Here is a 20,279-nt window from a genome sequence, read left to right as displayed (position 1 = left end):
GCAGCACGGCTCGGGTGGTCACTTGAAGCTGGAGTGACCGGAACATCAGCAGTGAGTAAATACCCTAAACTGCACAACCCGACTCTGTCTTCCTTTAACATCTATGCCGCACCACCACAACCCCCATCCTCTGCACCTGACCCCCTGAGGCTATACCCCACCCGTTGGGGGTTATACCACCAAAAGCTGCACCTACACCATCAGCCTCAGCGGACCCTGCTGCAGCGGCGGCCTTAGTGACCGCAATACAACGGGTGGCGTAGTCGACAATAAAGAACTTAATAACATCTGTAGGACTGCCACATACAACTGAGTTTGACACCCTGGGCACGGACCGGGTCACAGCCACTCGGAAGACTACAACTCCCATCTGATCCGGCTCCGGATATTCCCCCTAAAGAATATGGCCCAGGGGGCGCGTCACATGCACTTGCATTCCTTGAAAACAAAGCAGATGCTAACTTCTATCATCCTCATCATGCTCCTCACCTTGGAACTCTCAACTCCCCTGATGGAGAAGCCAGGGCCCACCGGAGGAGTCTGGTTCTCTGGTGGGCTCGTCCAATGCTGCCCTAAAGCAGGCCGGGCTAAGAAAAGTGTGTGGGAGGATGTTCCAAGGAGAAATAGGGGCGGCTGGGGACTGTTTATGGACACCCGGCTGCCCCCAGGCGGCTGGGGACTGTGTGTGGACACCCGGCCGCGGGGCGGCTGGGGACCGAGTATGGACACCCGGCCGCCCCCTGGCTGGGGACTGAGTATGGATTCCAGGCCGCCAACGTAGCCATGACGTGGTGGCCAGATTCCGCCTCCACATGCCTAAAAGGCCCAATTTCAAGTGCAAGCAAGCAAGCAGTATGGTATTGCAGCCTGGGGGTGGGTGGGTGGTTGGCTGCATATTTGCACTTGCATTGCAAGGAATGGGGGAGGTACAATTGAACACTGCCCTGGGACAAGAACTTGCACGGGGATAGTTGCAAGTCTGCATCTTCTGATGCTGCAAGGATAACTTCTGATGGGCACACTTTTAGGTAGTGACCTGGGTGTCAGAGATGCTTCCAGGGGTCTTCCCCATGCTGTTCCCATGTCTTTTCAGCACTGTATGCATGTGTCACACAGCACATGGCCAGATAAGGATTGTAAAATGTTAAAATGACATTTCCCGGTGAATGCATTTGTAACGGTTGAAAGCAATACAAAAGTGCAAAAACGCATAAAAAATGCTATTTGTGAACATAGCCCAAGGTGTGGAGGAGTATTTTTTGGGGGGGTTATTTATTTTACCTTATACACAAGTGTTTACCCTGGAAAGGAACTTCCTTAACATATTTCACAGGAAAGCAGTTTCAGTTTTGTTTTTGAACGTTTTATTGGGAGCCCTTAAATGTGGCTTAATACCTCTGACCACGTTGTTGACAGCAGTGACCTGGGGGTCAGAAATGCTTCGTGGGGCGATCCCCATGCTGTCCCCATGTCATTTGAGCACTGTCACTATCGTTTTGGGCACTTGTTCGTGTAACGGGTCCGGGTGGTGGAACCTCTGTGCCGCGGTGCAAGGGAGGACCCAGCAGTTACTCTGGGGACGACCTTGTAGAGTGCAGGTGGCTCCCACGGGTCAGATAGCTGGTACTGACCGGAGTAGCGGGTAGTCACAACAGGTAGGTAGCAGTCTCTGGGTGAGCAGGCGGGTGGTCACGGGAAGTGACGGAAGAGCAGGTAAGAGTCTCTTGGCTGGCAGGCGGGTGGTCACGGCAAGTGACGGCTGAGCGGGTAAGAGTCACTTGGCAGGCAGGCAGGTGGTCACGGGAAGTGACGGCTGAGCTGGTAAGAGTCTCTTGGCTGGCAGGCCGGTGGTCACGGCAAGTGACGGCGGAGCCTCCAGGTAGGCTAGCAGGCGGTTAGCAGGTGAGCGCTACCAGGTGAGCGGGTAAGAGTCTCTTGGCAGGCAGGCAGGTGGTCACGGCAAGTGATGGCGGAGCCTCCAGGTAGGTTAGCAGGCAGGTAGCAGGTGAGCGCTCCCAGGTGAGCGGGCTAGCAGGTATGGCAGGTAGCAGTCAGATAACTGGCAGGTGCTTCCTGTTCCACAGGTGGACTTGCCCATAGACAGACTGGCGGATGCAGGAGACAGACTGTCGGGCTGAAGAGAAGACAAGCAGGCAGACAGGACTGGTAGTCGGGCTGGCAACGGGACCTGAGGGCTGAAGCAGAGGTGAGTATGCTTTGCAACAACTTTGCTCGGGCACCTCCATTTTGGAGGAGGTGCCTTAAATATGGGATGTCCTCCGGCAATTGGCTGGGGACTCCTTAGGACGGCGCGCGTGGTCCCTTTAAGAGAGGGGGAGCGTGCGCGCGCCCAAGCACAGTGCCCGGGATGGAGCGCGCGCCGGCAGCAGAGAGGGAAGGAGGGCTGGAGGACGCCGTGCCCGGAGCAGGAAGGTGAGAGGGACGGCGTCTCTGCCTAGCAGGGGGCAGAGACGCCGATGCTACAGTACCCCCCCCCTTTAGGCCCCCCCTTTTTTAGGCCAGAGAGAAATTTCTCAAGGAGAAGTGGGGCGTTGATGTTCTCCCTGGGTTCCCAAGTTCTTTCCTCAGGACCAAACCCCTTCCAATCCACCAGAAGAAAGGTTCTCCCTCTTACCCTCTTGGTGGCCAGAATACTCTCTACCTCAAAGACGTCCTCAGCAGAAACCAGAGCAGGAGGAGTACCTGGATTGTTGGAAAAAATGTTAAGGACAACGGGTTTGAGGAGGTATACGTGGAAGGAGTTGGGAATGCGTAGGGTGGTCGGGAGTTTTAATTTGTAGGCTACAGGGTTAATTTGCGTGAGGACTTTGAAGGGTCCGATGAATCGAGGGCCCAACTTGTAGGAGGGTACTTTGAGCCGCACATGTTTGGAGGAGAGCCAAACCTTGTCTCCTGGACGGAATTAAGGCGGATCCAGACGTCTCTTATCAGCATATCTCTTCATCCGCTCGGAGGACTGAAGAAGAGCGGACATAGTACTCTCCGAAATGGTAGAAAATTCGCTGACAAGAGACTCCGCGGCAGGGTTGTCCACGGAAGCGGAGACGGGAACCAGAATCCGGGGATGTTGGCCACAGACTATAAAGAACGGGGATTTGGAAGAGGACTCGCTCTCATGGTTATTGTAAGAGAACTCGGCCCATGGTAGGAGATCCACCCAATCGGAATGGTGGGCATTAACGAAGTGCCGGAGGTAGCTAGTAAGAATCTGATTGTTCCGCTCCACTTGACCATTGGACTGTGGGTGGTAAGCGGAGGAGAAATCCAGGGTGAAATCTAGCAGTTTACATGTGGCTCTCCAGAAGCGTGAGGTGAACTGAACCCCACGATCTGACACAATGTGGAGGGGTAGGCCATGGAGACGGAAGATGTGACGGATAAAGTCTTTAAACACCAATGAATCAAATGGGCCAAATTAACCTATGAAAACACCAAAATAAATGAAGGCACAGAGACAACTATAAGACCCGAAGTTGAAAAAATGCCAATACTTTAATGAAATAAATATTAAAAATTACATATAATAATCATAAAAACAAGACACACCACAGATGAAAAAATGGTGGGATGCCTGGACCCATAGTGTATATAAGCTAAAGGCTATGTCATCCAAATAACCAGCAAAAATACATCATTGGTAATCAATATAAAACATGATAAAATATCACGAACACAGAGAAAGAGGTGTATGTATAAATATATTTATCACAAAGAATAATAACAATCCAAAATTAATGATAGTAGGTAAATAACCTCTGTTGATCCAATATCCCAATACAATCACATATACAGATATATCAATGCCCAAAAGGACTATACACAAAAATAAGATATAACCATAGTTACCAATGAGCTCAGGTCAGAGGTCCAAGCACCCCCCATGCACCCGACGCGCGTTTCGCACAGGAAATGCTTCGTCCAGGGGAAGCATCTGTGGTGTGTCTTGTTTTTATGATTATTATATGTAATTTTTAATATGTATTTCATTAAAGTATTGGCATTTTTTCAACTTCGGGTCTTATAGTTGTCTCTTTGCCTTCATTTATTTTGGATAAAGTCTTTAGCCAGCTCGGGTGCAGATGGGAGACCAGGCAGGGGAATAAAGTGGGCCATCTTAGAAAACCGGCAGAAACAGGAAGATCGGTGATAAAGTCCATTGTTATGTGCTGCCATGGAGCAGCAGGTACGGGAAGGGGCAGGAGATGGCCGGCTGGTAGATGTCTGGGAACTTTGTTGCGGGCACAAGAAGAACAGGCCGTGACGAAGTCTACAACATCCTTACGCAGGGTAGGCCACCAGTAATGCTGGGTAATGAGCAGGAAGGTCTTCTTTTGGCCAGCATGGCCAGCTAGATTAGAAGAATGACCCCAGTGAAGAACCTTCTCATGATCAGGAACTGCTACAAACATTTTTCCGGGTGGAAGACGAGTCAGATCCAAGGGGGCCACATCCATCACCTTGGAGGGGTCGATGATGTGCATAGGCTCCTCCTCTTGATCGGAGGACAGGAATGATCGGGACAAGGCATCAACTTTGACATTCTTGTCCGCCGGGCGGAAATGTAGAATGAAGTCGAAGTGGGCAAAAAACAAGGACCATCGGGCCTGACGCGGATTAAGTCTCTGGGCATTTTGGAGATATGCCAGATTTTTGTGATCCGTGTAGATGATCACCAGGTAAAGAGCACCCTCAAGCAGATAGCGCCACTCCTCCAGTGCCAATTTGACGGCTAGCAATTCGCGGTCTCCTATGGAGTAGTTGCGCTCAGAAGAGGAGAAGATTTTGGAGAAGAAGCTGCAGGTTACCATTCTCCCGGAAGAAGATTTTTGGGTGAGTACCGCTCCGGCTCCGGAGGAGGAGGCATCAACCTCCAGGTAGAATTGTTTATTGCAGTCCGGACGGTGCAGGACTGGGGCAGAGGCGAAGGCTTGCTTTAAGGAAAGAAAGGCTTCCTCGGCTTCGGGCGGCCATACCTTGGGATTTGCCCCCTTACGGGTGAGCGCAGATATGGGAGCAGTCCGGGACGAGAAGTGTGGGATGAAGAGACGATAGTAATTGGCGAAGCCCAGAAATCGCTGTATCACCTTCAACCCCTCTGGACAGGGCCACTTTAGGACAGCAGAGAGCTTCTCGGGATCCATTCGCAGGCCTGTCCGGAAGATAACATAGCCCAAGAATGGAAGGGTGGTCTGTTCGAAGAGGCACTTCTCGTATTTGGCATAAAGGTGGTTCTGCCTGAGCCTAAGCAGGACCTGACGAACATCCCTCCGGTGTGTGGGCAAATCCGGAGAGAAGACCAAGATATCGTCCAGGTATACCACCACGCAGGAGTAAAGGAGGTCACGAAAGATGTCGTTGACCAGTTCTTGGAAGACGGCGGGAGCATTGCAGAGACCGAAGGGCATCACACTGTACTCATAGTGACCGTCCCGGGTATTGAATGCTGTCTTCCACTCGTCTCCTTGACGGATATGGACCAGGTTATATGCACCACGTAGATCTAGTTTGGAGAAGATCCTGGCACCTTTGAGGCGATCAAACAACTCAGAGATGAGCGGCAGGGGGTATTTGTTTTTTACCGTAATCTGATTAAGTCCTCTATAATCAATACAGGGACGAAGCGAGCCATCTTTCTTTTTGACAAAGAAGAATCCGGCCCCAGCCGGGGAGGTAGATTTTTGGATAAACCCCTTAGCCAGATTCTCTTCAATGTACTCAGACATGGCCCGGGTTTCAGCCGCTGATAACGGGTAAATACGCCCACGGGGTGGAGTGGTGCCAGGTACCTGGTCGATAGGGCAATCATATGGCCTATGGGGTGGCAACGTGTCTGCCTCCTTTTTACCGAAGACATCCGCATAGGGCCAGTAAGGAGCCGGAAGACCGGGTAAATTAGCTGGAGTAGGCAGAGGGCGAGCTGGACGGACCGGAACCAGACAGGTCTTATGGCAGTCTGGACCCCACCGGAGTACTTCACCAGATCGCCAGTTCAATACGGGTTCATGTGTCTGGAGCCAGGGTAGACCTAGCAACAGGGAGTGAGAAAGTCCGGACAGCACATGGAAAGAGATTTTCTCAGAGTGCAGCATTCCCACCTGCAAGGTTGCATAGTTACATAGTTACATAGTTTATAAGGCCGAAAAAAGACAAGCGTCCATCCAGTTCAGCCTATTTCTTGTGCACTGCAGCTATTCCGCAGCGTTGATCCAGGGGAAGGCAACAAAAAACCATGAGGTATAGGCCAATTTACATCACTGAGGAAAAATTCACTTCCCGACACCAATCTGGCAGTAAGATTAAATCCCTGGATTAATTAACTAAGCATAAGATGTAATTTTATTGTTCTCAAGAAAGGCGTCCAGGCCTCTCTTGAACTCTTTAAGTGAGTTGGACATCACCACTTCCTCTCCCAGAGAGTTCCAGAGTCTCACGGCTCTGACCGTAAAGAATCCCCTTCTATGCTGGTGCAGGAACCTCCTTTCCTCCAGACGCATAGTGTGCCCCCTCGTCTTTGTCACCATCCTTGGTATAAACAGGTCATGGGAGAGATCTCTGTACTGCCCCCTGATGTATTTATACATGTTTATGAGGTCTCCCCTAAGCCTTCTCTTTTCCAATGTAAATAGGCCTAATTTTGACAACCTCTCTGGGTATTCTAGTCCCTCCATTCCCTTTATTACCTTAGTCGCCCTCCTTTGTACCCTCTCTAGCTCCAATATGTCTTTCCTGAGCACCGGAGCCCAGAACTGTGCACAATATTCTAAGTGCGGCCTTACCAGCGCTTTATACAGAGGAAGAACAATGTTCTCATCATATGCCCCTATTCCTCTTCTGATGCATGCCATGACTCTATTTGCCTTCGCAGCTGCTGCCTGACACTGGGCACTCCAATTTAATTTGCTGTTAACCAAGACGCCCAGGTCCTTCTCCATGTCAGATTTCCCCAACGGTTTCCCATTTAATATGTATGGGTGACTGCTGTTTTTCTTTCCCATGTGCATGACCTTACATTTATCGGCATTGAACCCCATTTGCCATTTTTTGGCCCAACTCCCCAATTTATCTAAATCCTCCTGTAGCTGTGCCCTATCCTCATCTGTATTAACTACTTTACAAAATTTAGTATCATCTGCAAATATTGCTATTTTACTATGCAACCCTTCCACTAGATCATTAATAAATATATTAAATAATATAGGGCCCAAGACAGACCCTTGAGGCACCCAGCTAGTAACCCTGACACACCCTGAGCTTACTCCATTGATAACCACCCTCTGCTTTCTATCACTCAGCCAGCTATTTACCCACTTGTATACATTATCCCCCAGACCAAGCATTCTCATTTTATATACCAACCTTTTGTGTGGCACAGTATCAAACGCTTTGGAGAAGTCAAGGTATACAACATCCACTGACTCTCCCCGGTCCAGCTGTGAGCTCACCTCCTCGTAGAAGGCGATCAGGTTTGTTTGGCAGGAGCGATCCCTCATGAATCCATGTTGATATGGAGTTAGACAGTTATTATCATTAAGATATTCTACAATAGCATCTCTAAGAAATCCTTCAAACAATTTACCCACAACAGACGTTAAGCTGACTGGTCTATAGTTCCCAGGGTCACTTTTAGACCCCTTTTTGAATATTGGTACCACATTTGCTTGGCGCCAGTCTAGTGGGACAGTCCCTGTCCATAAAGAGTGCTTGAATATAAGATACAGCGGCCTGTCTATCACATTACTTAATTCTTTTAGTACCCGGGGGTGTATATCATCTGGGCCTGGTGACTTGTCTATTTTGATATTATTTAGGCGTTTCTGAACTTCCCCCTGGGTTAGGTGGGTGATATTTAGCGGAGGATTTACTTTATCACTCTGCATTTCCTCCGATAAATTGTTTTCTTTTGTGAAAACAGTGGAGAAGAAGCTATTGAGTAGGTTTGCTTTACCCTCATCGCCCTCTATGATTTTACCCAGGTTATTTTTCAATGGGCCAACGCCATCAGTTTTAATCCTTTTACTGTTTATATAGTTAAAGAACAGTTTGGAATTCGTTTTACTTTCCTTGGCAATTAGTCTCTCTGTCTCCTCTTTTGCTATTCTTATTTGTTTCTTACAGATTTTGTTTTTTTCCCTATAAGATATTAGCGCTTCCTCGCTGCCTTCTTGTTTAAGTTTACCGAAAGCCCTTTTTTTGTTTTTCATTGCCCTCTTGACTTCCTTATTTAGCCACATTGGCTTCCTCCTATTCCTAGCCCTTTTATTCCCATAAGGTATGTACCTTCTACAGTGACTATGTAGGACTGTTTTGAAAATGTCCCATTTTCTATCCGTGCTCCTATTACTAAAGATACTATCCCAGTCTATAAGGTGAAGGGCATCTCTTAGCTGATCAAACTTTGCCCTCCTAAAGTTCAGTGTTTTTGTGACTCCCTTGCTGGGCACCCTACTGAAGCACATGTGGAATTGTATAATGTTGTGGTCACTATTTCCCAGGTGCCCCCCGACCTGCACCTCAGTTATTCTGTCTGGCCTGTTAGTTAATATTAAGTCTAAAAGGGCCGTCCCTCTAGTTGGTTCCTGCACAAGTTGTGACAAATAATTGTCTTTGATAATTGACAGAAACCTGTTTCCTTTCTGAGATCTACAGCTTTCGGTTTCCCAGTCTATATCGGGGTAGTTGAAGTCCCCCATAATAAGCACCTCATTATTTTTTGCTACTTCGTCTATTTGTCTCATTAATAGACTTTCCGTGGTTTCTGCTATATTTGGTGGTTTATAACAGACTCCTATGATAATTTTATTATTGTTTTTTGCCCCATGTATCTCCACCCATAAGGACTCGACATCCTCATTTCCCTCCCATACATCCTCCCGTATTGTAGGCTTTAGACACGTCTTTACATATAGACAGACTCCACCCCCTTTCCGACTTCTTCGATCCCTTCTAAACAGACTGTAGCCCTGTAAGTTAACTGCCCAGTCATAGCTTTCATCTAACCATGTCTCGGTTATTCCCACTATGTCATAGTTACCTGTAGATATTTCTGCTTCCAGTTCATCCATCTTGTTTGTCAGGCTCCTGGCATTTGCTAGCACGCAGTTTACACGATTTTGTTTTGTTCCAATCTTCTCCCTGTGGATTGTATTAGAAATTTTCTTACCTCCCTTCCAAGTATCTTGTCTTGGACCTTCTTTGTCGCACTTCATATCTTTCATTAGTATGTTCTCTGGTTGCATGATCGTGTCCGGCGTTTTTCTTCCCATCCCCTCTTCTTCTAGTTTAACGCCCTCCTGATGAGTGTTGCGAGTCTCCTGGCGAATGTGTGTTTCCCGGGTTTGTTGAGGTGTAGTCCGTCTCTGGCAAGGAGTCCGTCATAGAGGTAATTCACACCGTGGTTCAGGAATCCAAATCCTTGTTGTCTGCACCATCGTCTCAGCCAGTTGTTCACCTCAAGGATCCTGTTCCATCTCCTGACGCCATGCCCGTCTACTGGAAGGATAGAAGAAAAAACTACCTGCGCATCCAGTTCTTTTACTTTCTTCCCCAATGCTTCAAAGTCCTTGCAGATTGTCAGTAGGTCCTTCTTTGCCGTGTCATTGGTGCCAACATGTATCAGAAGAAATGGGTGGACATCCTTGGAACTGATGAGCTTCGGTATCCTATCGGTAACATCCTTAAGGGTTCAGTGACGAGCAGGATGGTCACCGGAAGGAGTCTTCCATCCACGTAGGCAACAGACAATGGTTCAGCCAGGGGCTTGGTGGGAATACGGTATTTCTCTACCAGAGACTGGGAGATGAGGTTTCCAGCAGCTCGAGAGTCCAGGTGAGCAATTTCAAAGTGCCGATTCTCTCCCCAGGAGATAGAGACAGACAAGGTTAGAGATGGAGAGGGTTTACTCTTGTCTAGGAGGACCTCTCCGAGCGGTCCTAGACACTGGAGTTTCCCGGCTTCTCCGGGCAAGAACGGATCAGGTGCTCCTTACTGCCACAGTAGAAACAGCTCCCCTTGGCTCGGCGTGACTCTTGGTGAGTTTTGACCATCTTGGTCTGGTCGATCTGCATGGGCTCGGGTGAGTGCGCCCGGGGAGTGACAGATGAGGAGACAGGTCTCTGGAAAGTAGGAGCAAGGCGGGGAAACCTCCTCTCATGGGTGGTCTCCTTCGTACGTTCCTGGAACCGGATATCAATCCGGGTAGCTAGAGTCACCAAGTCATCCAGGGTGGTTGGAACATTCCGACCGGCAAGTTCGTCTTTAATCCGACCGGAAAGGCCCTCCCAGAAGACTGACACCAGGGCCTCGTTATCCCAGGCAAGCTCAGAAGCGAGGGTACGGAACCGAATGGCATATTGGCCCACGGTGAGACTCCCTTGGCGGAGACATAGCAGAGTGGAGGCTGATGAGGCCTTTCGTCCCGGTTCATCAAAGACTTTCCGGAAAGCAGTGAGGAAAGCCGGCAAGTTGGATACCAGGGGATCCCCTCGCTCCCACAGGGGATTTAGCCAGGCCAGTGCTTCCCCAGTGAGATGGGACATGATGAAGGCCACTTTGGCCCAGTCGGAGGTAAAATTATGTGCCAAAAGTTCAAAGTGCAGGGTGCACTGGTTAATGAAGCCTTGAGCCAAGGCAGGATCTCCACCAAAACGGGGCGGTGCAGAAAGCCGGGAACCAGGACCGGGTACCATGGTATTGATGGGCAGCGGCGCTGCCGAGGCGTGGGTCGTGTGACAGGAGGCAGGTCCCGAAGGAGCAGTCGGTGTGTCCAGGCGGTAGTTGACTTTATGCAGGTGATTCGGGATGGATTCCTGTTGGGATCTCTGACGGGAGACTTCATGGAATAAGTCAGAGAGCGAGGGAGCTTGGGTGCCACCGGGTTCCATGGCCCGAGCAAACTGTAACGGGTCCGGGTGGTGGAACCTCTGTGCCGCGGTGCAAGGGGGGACCCAACAGTTACTCTGGGGACGACCTTGTAGAGTGCAGGTGGCTCCCACGGGTCAGATAGCTGGGACTGACCGGAGTAGCGGGTAGTCACAACAGGTAGGTAGCAGTCTCTGGGTGAGCAGGCGGGTGGTCACGGGAAGTAACGGAAGAGCAGGTAAGAGTCTCTTGGCTGGCAGGCGGGTGGTCACGGCAAGTGACGGCTGAGTGGGTAAGAGTCTCTTGGCAGGCAGGCAGGTGGTCACGGGACGTGATGGCTGAGCGGGTAAGAGTCTCTTGGCTGGCAGGCAGGTGGTCACGGCAAGTGACGGCGGAGCCTCCAGGTAGGCTAGCAGGCGGGTAGCAGGTGAGCGCTCCCAGGTGAGCGGGTAAGAGTCTCTTGGCAGGCAGGCAGGTGGTCATGGCAAGTGACGGCGAAGTCTCCAGGTAGGCTAGCAGGCGGGTAGCAGGTGAGCGCTCCCAGGTGAGTGGGCTAGCAGTTACGGCAGGTAGCAGGCAGGTAACTGGCAGGTGCTTCCTGTTCCGCAGGTGGACTTGCCCATAGACAGACTGGCGGATGCAGGAGACAGACTGTTGGGCTGAAGAGAAGACAAGCAGGCAGACAGGACTGGTAGTCAGGCTGGCAACAGGACCTGAGGGCTGAAGCAGAGGTGAGTATGCTTTGCAACAACTTTGCTCGGGCACCTCCATTTTGGAGGAGGTGCCTTAAATATGGGATGTCCTCCGGCAATTGGCTGGGGACTCCTTAGGACGGCGCGCGCGGTCCCTTTAAGAGAGGGGGAGCGCGCGCGCGCGTGCCCAAGCACAGTGCCCGGGATGGAGCGCGCGCCGGCAGCAGCGAGGGAAGGAGGGCTGGAGGACGCTGTGCCCGGAGCAGGAAGGTGAGAGGGACGACATCTCTGCCTAGCAGGGGGCAGAGACGCCGATGCTACAGTTAGGCTTTTAAAAGACTGCCGGGGGTGCCGTCGCAAAAATACTCGGGTCTCCCATAGAATAACATTGGGCTCGTTGCTCAGGTCGAGCACCCGAGTATCACGGCGAGCTCGGCCCGAGCTTCGAGCACCCGAGCATTTTAGTGCTCGCTCAACACTAATTTTGATATCTGATCATGTCCTAAAATGGACACTGTACATTTGAAATAATGAAAATTGATGCTCAGTGCGTGATGACTAACTAACTACCACTGCAAAAGGATAGTTTACTATTAGATGTTGGGCAGAATAATAATTACTGTACCTTGCAACAAAGAAACACTGACTGTATCATTTTAAATAAAAACATCATTACAAGAAGAAATACACTGTGTTCCAAATTATTATGCAAATAATATTTTCTCAGATTTTCCCAAATTACCCATATGAATTGCAGTCATTGTAATTTTCCAGTCAAATAACTATTAGAGTACAATTGAAAGGTTTTTGTACAAACTGCCTATGATAACAGTATATTTTAAAAAAAATAAAAAACTCAAACTGCACTCAAAATGCATGTTCCAAATTATTATGCACAGCAGAGTTTTCAACCTTTTCATTTTAATAAAGAACAAAAAAATGGTCTTTTTTGAAATTATAAGCATTAGCAGGTTATTACTAACTGAAATCAAACAGTTTTCAACTCAAAACTTTATTCTAGGTGATGTTACATTTGCACATAGGACCCCTTGTTTGAAAGGAGCTTCTGAACTCTCTCGTCCATTGAATTTGTCAGGTTTTGGATGGTTTCTGCTTTAATTGTTTTGCATGAGGACAGAATACCCTCCCAGAGCTGTTGCTTAGATGTGAACTGCCTCCCGCCATCATAGACACTCCTTTTGATGATGCTCCAGAGGTTCTCAATGGGGTTGAGGTCAGGGGAGCATGGGTGCCACACCATAAGTTTGTCCCCTTTTATGCCCATAGCAGCCAGAGATGCAGATGTGTTATGTGCAGCATGAGACGGGGCATTTCTTTGGAGGGCCGCACAGCTTTCCATGTGCTCGCCAGAGGTAGCCTGACTGCCATTAGGTACCGAGATGAGATCTTCAGACCCCTTGCGGTTGGCCCTGGGTTCCTCCTAATGCAGGACAATGTCAGACCTCATATCATATGGCTGGAGTGTTTCAGCAGTTCCAGCAAGATGAAGGCATTGAAGCTATGGACTGCCCCCCCCCCGTTCCCCAGACCTGAATCCGATTGAGCACATCTGGGACATCATGTCTCGCTCCATCCACCAGCGTCACGTTGCACCACAGACTGTCCAGGAGTTGGCGGATGCTTTAGTCCAGGCCTGGGAGGAGATCCCACAGGAGACCATCCGCAACCTCATCAGGAGCATGCCTAGGCGTTGTAGGGAGGTCATACAGGCACGTGGAGGCCACACACAATACAGAGCCTCATTTTGACTTGTTTTAAGGACATTACATCAAAGTTGGATCAGCCTGTAGTGTGTTTTTCCACTTTAATTTTGGGGGAGACTCCAAATCCAGGCCTCCATTGGTTAATAAATTTGATTCCCATTGATGATTTTTGTGTGATTTTGTCGTCAGCACATTCAACTTTGTACAGAACAAAGTATTCAATGAGAATATTTAATTCATTCAGAACTAGGATGTGTTATTTGAGTGTTCCCTTTATTTTTTTGAGCAGTGTATATATATATATATATATATATATATATTATACAGTGCTGGCCAAAAGTATTGGCACCCCTGCAATTCTGTCAGATAATACTCAGTTTCTTCCTGAAAATGATTGCAATCACAAATTCTTTGGTATTATTCTCTTCATTTAATTTGTCTACAATGAAAAAAACACAAAAAGAATTGTCCTAAAGCCAAATTGGATATAATTCCACACCAAACCTAAAAAAGTGGGTGGACAAAAGTATTGGCACCCTTTGAAAAATCATGTGATGCTTCTCTAATTCGTGTAGTTAACAGCACCTGTAACTTACCTGTGGCACCTAACATGTGTTGGCAATAACTAAATCACACTTGCAGCCAGTTAACATGGATTAAAGTTGACTCAACCTCTGTCCTATGTCCTTGTGTGTACCACATTGAGCATGGAGAAAAGAAAGAAGACCAAAGAACTGTCTGAGGACTTGAGAAACCAAATTGTGAGGAAGCATGAGCAATCTCAAGGCTACAAGTCCATCTCCAAAGACCTGAATGTTCCTGTGTCTTCCGTGCGCAGTGTCATCAAGAAGTTTAAAGCCCATGGCACTGTGGCTAACCTCCCTAGATGTGGACGGAAAAGAAAAATTGACGAGAGATTTCAACGCAAGATTGTGTGGATGGTGGATAAAGAACCTCGACTAACATCCAAACAAGTTCAAGCTGCCCTGCAGTCCGAGGGTACAACAGTGTCAACCCGTACTATCCGTCGGCGTCTGAATGAAAAGGGACTGTATGGTAGGATACCCAGGAAGACCCCACTTCTTACCCCGAGACATAAAAAAGTCAGGCTGTAGTTTGCCAAAACTTTCCTGAGAAAGCCTAAAACGTTTTGGAAGAATGTTCTCGGGTCAGATGAGACAAAAGTAGAGCTTTTTGGGAAAAAGCATCAACATAGAGTGTACAGGAAAAAAAAAAAGGCATTCAAAGAAAAGAACACGGTCCCTATAGTCAAACATGGCGGAGGTTCCCTGATGTTTTGGGGTTGCTTTGCTGCCTCTGGCACTGGACTGCTTGACCGTGTGCATGGCATTATGAAGTCTGAAGACTACCAACAAATTTTGCAGCATAATGTAGGGCCCAGTGTGAGAAAGCTGGGTCTCCCTCAGAGGTCATGGGTCTTCCAGCAGGACAATGACCCAAAACACACTTCCAAAAGCACTATAAAATGGTTTGAGAGAAAGCACTGGAGACTTCTAAGGTGGCCAGCAATGAGTTCAGACCTGAATCCCATAGAACACCTGTGGAGAGATCTCAAAATTGCAGTTTGGAGAAGGCACCCTTCAAATATCAGGGACCTGGAGCAGTTTGCCAAAGAAGAATGGTCTACAATTCCAGCATAGCATTGTAAGAAACTCATTGATGGTTACCGGAAGCGGTTGTTCGCAGTTATTTTGGCTAAAGGTTGTGCAACTAAGTATTAGGCTGAGGGTGCCAATACTTATGTCCGGCCCTTTTTTGGAGTTTTGTGTGAAATGATCAATGATTTGATTTTTGCTTCATTCTCTTTTGTGTTTTTTCCTTGCAACCAAATTAAATGAAGATAATAATACCAAAGAATTTGTGATTGCAATCATTTTCAGGAAGAAACTGAGTATTATCTGACAGAATTGCAGGGGTGCCAATACTTTTGGCCACCACTGTGTGTATATATATATATATATATATATATATATATATATATATATATATATATATATATATATATTCAAGTTATATATGTGATGATTGATTAGGGCTCTTTAAAAGTCTATAGTTGTACAAAATGTTATATCCACAATTTCTGTTTATCAAGTTGTCATTGAATGTCGTTTGTTTTGGAATTTTCCAGCTACATTATTAGTTTTCATTCATAGTATATACCTTGACAATGACATTGCAAATGCTTCCTGTCGTTTTAGAATGAAGAATGAACAACAGGAGACAAAGACAAATAATGTTGTACCTGTTTATGTAATTATTTGTTTTGCAGCATACATAGTCCAGTGTTGTGGTAAATTGAAATGACAAAAAATTGGCAGACAATGATTTATCTGTATTGCAGTATGTGATATGAAAAAACTCCCAAAACTGAATTAAATGTCTTTTGTAGGTATTTTTGTAAATACAGCAAAAGGATTTTTACACGGACCGATTGACGGCACTAAATGACCTCCGATCAGTTAATATTTTCAGATTGTCGGTCGTTCAATAGTAAAGTGCATCAAGGCCCCAATACATGTGTAGCACCCTGAGGATTCGGCTGCTACAGGGGTATTGCACCTCAACCCAGAGGTGTGATATTCCACTCCCGGGTAAGGATGGAGTGTGGATCTGAGCTCGGTAGGCTGCATGCACTACACACATCCCATTTCCGAGGAGCAGACCGACGGTACTCCCACTTAGAAATGTGCAGGTACGACCGAGTCTGTTCCTGGCTGGAGTGGGAGGGGGGTGGTACATCCCAAGTAGTGTAGGGGCAGATAGGGGGAGCAGCCTGGGTAAAGATAGGAGCTCATTGGGTGCTGGTCACCTGAGCTCACACATAGAGGGTGTATATAAGGTGGGCACCATCAAAGAACAGGGTCAGTCTTTGCAGAGGAGTCAGTCTGCCACAATCGGTCAGTCTGTCAGAGTCAGGAAGAGGAGCAGAGAAGCCCCAGAGAGAGAGAGAGGAGAAAGCAAGAAAGACCCAGAGGGGGAAACAGAAAAGGAACTCTGAGAACCCAAAGTCCATCAGCGGGTGAAGAGTTGGCAAAAGGGTACCGGATCCCAAGCTGGTGGGGGCAAAAGCACACCCTAGCCAGAGACCGGAGGCCGTGGGCAGCGTCTGCCACGGCCACCCACCACATCCACCCCGAAGGCATACCACGTGGAGGGTCAGGGAACCCAAGGCCAAGGGCGTCCCAACAGAAGGCCCGAGGGAGCTGGACCTGGGTGGATCACTAGTGGGGACGGCCAGAGGAAAGGACGGAAGGAGAGCTCAGGGTCACGCTCCGGACTTGTTTGGGGGTTGGCTGGATCCAGGACCTGGTGGACGCAGCACGGCTCGGGTGGTCACTTGAAGCTGGAGTGACCGGAACATCAGCAGTGAGTAAATACCCTAAACTGCACAACCCGACTCTGTCTTCCTTTAACATCTATGCTGCACCACCACAACCCCCATCCTCTGCACCTGACCCCCTGAGGCTATACCCCACCCGTTGGGGGTTATACCATCACAAGCTGCACCTACACCATCAGCCTCAGCGGACCCTGCTGCAGCGGCGGCCATAGTGACCGCAATACAACGGGTGGCGTAGTCGACAATAAAGAACTTAATAACATCTGTAGGACTGCCACATACAACTGAGTTTGACACCCTGGGCACGGACCGGGTCACAGCCACTCGGAAGACTACAACTCCCATCTGATCCGGCTCCGGATATTCCCCCTAAAGAATATGGCCCAGGGGGCGCGTCACATGTTGTCTATGGCTCAGGCAGAAAAATCTAGTGACAGGTTACCTTTAAATTTTAACAGAGGATGCAGATGGGTAGTCATATTCTAGATAAAAGTGTTGCCCCGTAATTGGGAGAAAGATATGTGAATATTTTATACATATTTGTGTATCACAATAACTAATTTAAGACCAACTATCCCCAAAATGATGTTTTTTAATGTTTTAAACAGAATATTATAATAAAATTCTGTGCACATGAGTTTTATTTTTTTTAATGTAACTGCGATCCAACTGAATTTTATCAATATTTCTTCATCAAAACGTCTCATGAATATTCTTTTTGGGTTTTACCCCTACCCAGACTACTAAGGGTACACCATTACTGTTCTGCAAATATCCAATGTACTTTCTGATGCCATTTTGCCATAACTGTAGTCAAGGACTGAGAAATTTATTGCAGTGTGGCATCTAAAATCATTTTTTTTACCACACATTTTTTGAAAATAGGAAAGCCAATTGAAAAAAAATGTGAAAAAAATGTAAAATAATAAAAAAAAAGCATGACATGAACATAGTGTAGTTGTGTGACTGGACTTTCGCCTGTGACTACTGTCAAAGAAAACCTAATTTAGCATCTTCCAGTACAAGCTGACAGCTAACTGGCTTGTTATTACTATAATTCAAGACCGGGCCATTGTTACTTCTGTTTCTCACAGGCACATTTTTTTTTTTTTTTTGTACATTTGGTTTGAAGAGCTGTAACATTTTTTCTCATTCCAATAATTTTTCATTGTTTTTGTCAATATCGGGTGATATAGGGCAATATCGGTGGGGGAAAAAAAGGAAATATGTGTCTGCTTTTTGCCTTTTATTTATTTATTTTTAGAACCACAAAGGATCACAGAAATACATTTTATAATCTGCTTCCTTTTCCGTAGCAATAATTTTAATATATCGGACACATTTATTTGTTTTTACTTGGGTGGGGCTGGTAACAACGATTTTGATTGGCAGTGGTTGACTGAATCTCGTAGGACCCAGCAACTCCTTCTCTCTCCCAACACCCAGCGATAACATGACCACTGGGTCCGGAGGAGGAAGCGTTGTAGCGCTTGTTCTCTGCTGTGTATAAAGCAATCAGAGAAGTAGAGCCAATAACAAACAGTCTCTGCCTTGTCTATGGGACATCCAGCTGTGCTTGACGCCGACTCCTCACTCCTGCAGCTGTATGATTGCATGCAGCTAGTCTTCTATGCAGAGAAGTTTAAAAACAGAAGTAGTTGACCTTAACTTCTCTGCTAAATATAGTAAAGTTACAGTAAATGTGATTAGTCAATGTGATCACTGAAGCGCCAGAACATAAACTTATTCAGTGATTCATTTGTTTCTGAGAAAAAAAAATCCTGAAAACTAAAGCATCATGTTCTTCACCCCACTGAGCACTGGATCAGGGGCTCCCATCTGAATAGCAGAAAAATGATATTTATTCATTTCTTAGTCTCATAGCCCTTCACAAGAATGAGCCAAATGGAGTCTAAAATATGAAACTTTGGACTGCAGTTGACCGTTTGGTTTGTTAATTGTTCATGTTTAACTGGGCATACACTATAATAGAGGCTGTGAGTGGAATAAAATGTGCTTTTTTTCGTTGTTTTTGTTTTTTTATTTTGCCTTTCCTTTGCGGAGATATTAGCACTCAAATCAAAGTATTTGACACCTAATGAGTTAACTTTTTTTAAGTTCAACTGGGTGTTATCAGACAGTTTTCACTGCGGAGTGTACTTCTACCCTCTGTATGATGCTGACCAATATAAGCAGGGAGCAGCATTCAAAGGAACGAAGAACACGGCCCCACCATAGCTCAGAGCACGTTTCTCAGTGTGTGAAACATATGAATTATATTATGACAGACAGCTCTGATCTCCTGGTCTAACTTCCTAAATGATTAGAAAGCACAGATGACTAACAGCTTTCAGATAATGTCCCTGTGGGGGAGGGGCAGTACAGCTGAGCTAAGCTGTTTCACATTACAAACCTTTCTATCAGCTCTCCTTCTCTCATTGGACTGTCAGATCAGTTGCACTGCCCCTCTCTCACACTGCCTGGTCAGTGATGTGTCAGTAATGAATCTTATGACATGTCTGTTGTGCTCAACTTGTAATCACTAAGTAGTGAGAGAAGAGCAGGGTCTCATTACATCTTACACAGGGGAAGTCCAGAATAGGCAGGTTACTCCTGAGCGAGATGTAATAACAGCCTGCTCTCACTGCAGACTGAGTATAAGTTGCTTGAGCACAGCAGACATAAGTGTGATTACTGACACAGTTTCAGACAGTGTGGGGTAGGGGCAGTACGTCAGAGCTGACAGTGCTAGGAGAGGAGGAAAGCTGATACAATGGTTTGTAATGAGACACAGCTAAACTCAGGTGTGCTGTCCCTCCCCAACACTGACTCATGGAGGAGGTTAGACCTTGAGATCAGGGCTGTATCATTACATCTCAGATGTCGAGAAGCATGCTCTAGCTATTGTGGGGGCATATTCTCCTTTACTCCGAGTGTTGCTGCCTGCTTATGATTGATCAGCATCATACAGGGAGAAATACACTCCTCAGGGAAAACTGTTTGATAACACCCACTTGGACCAAATACTTTGATTGCTAATATGTCTGCAAGAGATAGGCAAAATTAAATGTTTTATTCCACTGTGCAGCCACTATTACATCCTGTGTCCAGTTCAACATGAAAAATTTAATAGTGATGTGTACCATGCTTTTGTATTTGGCAAAAAAGATGGAAGGAAGGTCAGAGTACAAAGTTTCATATTATAGACTCTGCTTGCCTCATTCAAGTGAATAGCTACATCTACAAAATATCTAAATATAATTTTTCGACTATTGAGATGGATGGCCCCAATGGAATGCTCAGCGGGCTGCAGAACATGATGTGAACACTGCATAGTTCAACCATTTATGTAAATATTATGAAAAATATAATGAAAAAGGGGAGAACAAATGCCAGACAGAAATGAGACTAAATAATGTATCCTTTATTAATTATGGTGATGAAAACCAAAATGCTTAAAAAAGGGGGATAGATCAAAAACATAGCTGACATAGAAAATATGTAAATACATAGAAAAGGCTATAGCAATGTTAGTATGAAGATAATACATGGACTGTGTGATGAATAGAAAATTGGTCATAATTAGAGATGAGCGGTGTTCGACTAGAACTGTTCGCCAATCTC

Source organism: Phyllobates terribilis, unplaced genomic scaffold (assembly GCF_046119375.1).
Source record: "Phyllobates terribilis strain yellow unplaced genomic scaffold, ASM4611937v1 Scaffold_3__8_contigs__length_932513732, whole genome shotgun sequence".
Lineage (NCBI taxonomy): Eukaryota > Metazoa > Chordata > Amphibia > Anura > Dendrobatidae > Phyllobates > Phyllobates terribilis.
Note: the sequence above shows the minus strand (reverse complement) of the source record.